Source organism: Asparagus officinalis, chromosome 7 (assembly GCF_001876935.1).
Source record: "Asparagus officinalis chromosome 7, Aspof.V1, whole genome shotgun sequence".
Taxonomy (NCBI): domain Eukaryota; kingdom Viridiplantae; phylum Streptophyta; class Magnoliopsida; order Asparagales; family Asparagaceae; genus Asparagus; species Asparagus officinalis.
Window position 1 is genome coordinate 131,787,317 of NC_033800.1, and position 1,900 is coordinate 131,789,216.

Sequence of the window (1,900 nt, forward strand, 5' to 3'; positions counted from 1 at the left end):
GTAAGGTCAAAAGGAAACTAATTGGGCCTTTGGTCAGAGAAGTACTGTTTTGAAGGCCCATTAGTTAATTGTAGGCGTGATAACGGGCTGGGCCTGGAAAATTATCACACAAAGGGTTCCTCCTCGGAAAATGTTATAGAAATTAGAAAGCAAGGGCCTGTTTAGCGAGCCTAGGGAGCATCCACGTCACCTCATGAATTATATTTTTTAATTCAAATTATGTTAACAACTTTTTACTGTGAGGCTCACTGATAAACCAATAATATTAGTACATGTAATTAATTATAGGCCAGGGGCGTGCAACGGTCGGTTCGGTTCGGTTTTTACCAAAATTTGAACAACCAAACCGAACCGTCTATAATTCAAAACCGAACCGAACTATTGCAAGTCGGTTCGGTGCGGTTCGGTTCGATTTGTTTGGTTCTAACCTCATCAAACTTCTTATCAAACAACAAACTGTGTTAAAGAAAAAACAGATATCAACAAAGTAGGAGATTATGAAGCATTAAACACCGATATAATGATATTGTTTTCAACCCATAATGATTCAGAAAATGAGTTTAGGGTTTGAGTCTTTAACTCTTTAGGGACGGGTCGGATAGGGTTTGAGATCAGAATGGGTAGTATTGCACTATATTCGGTCGGTTCGGATCGGTTCGGGTTGAAAAGTTTTCAAACCGACTTGAACCGCCCTACTCATAAAACCGATTTTTTCGTGTCGGTTCGGGTCGGTTCGGTCGGTTTTGAATTATGGACGGTTCGGTTCGGTTTTGATGCAGTGTTATTGAAAACATAGTGTGTATATTGCAGTGTTATATGCATATATTGCGTACAAAGTGTGCAGACGTTGATGCAGTGTTATATGCATATATTGCGTGAAAAGTGTGTGAATATTTCACTATTTTTTCTTGCTCTTGTTTCAATATTTTACGCTTGGAAAACCATAAAACGTTGAAATTTAAAATTTGGCTTATCTTGAGGATATAGTCCTTTCTTCCACCATCAAAGTCTTTTCCCTACCAAAAAGGGCTTGAGGACGGAGAACAGCTCTTAAATTATAAAAGTCTTTAATCAATACCTCTTTGGTATATCGGTTGTACTATTTCGGCATAACCATTTTTACTCCTAATTTTTTTTAATTAGTACTTATGCTTCTCAATCTTAGACAATATTAATTTTTAGGGGTTTTTATTTCTAGACCCAAAAGTTTACCCTGATTTATCTATAAACCTAACATCTTTTGCTTGTATCTTTAAACCCAATCAGCCTTTTGTATTTGTTTTTAAACCCAAATTATATAATTTATAGGTAGAGTATCTTTTATTTATACATTAACATGGTAAAAATGCCAAAATACCCCTTTTAATTCCCCACTTAAATCCTTATTTATCTCTCCTCTTTTCCCTGTTCTCCTCTCTCAAACCCAAACCGAAAAACCCAAAAAAAAAAGAAAATAAAAGAAATTACTCCTCTTCTTTCCATCTTGTTTTTGGGCCCTCACCGAGTTAAAAATCCCTCTTCTTCTCCGTCTAGTCTCTGAGCTCTAACTGAAAAAATTCTCATTGTGGTTGAATTTCCCCCCCAGTTAGATTCCTAACCTATAATCTTCCCCTAGTCTTTCCCCCAATTGGTCCGTCGTGTGATAGCCGCACCTCCCTAGCAGTTCTTCGCCTTATAGTCACCGTCGCCTCCTTCAGCAGTTTGCCTGCCTGCCCCCATCTTCTCCAGTGCCTCTCCTGAACGTCGGCCGCCTCCTTCTTCAGTGCGTCTCCTGACCGCCGGCTGTCGCCTTCTCTAGTGCAAACTCTAGATTCTATCCAATGTGCTTTGGCAGGGACTTGATAAACTATAAGCTTTGAGTTGTTTGTATTTTTTTCTTCAGGAACTTGAGAGATCCAAA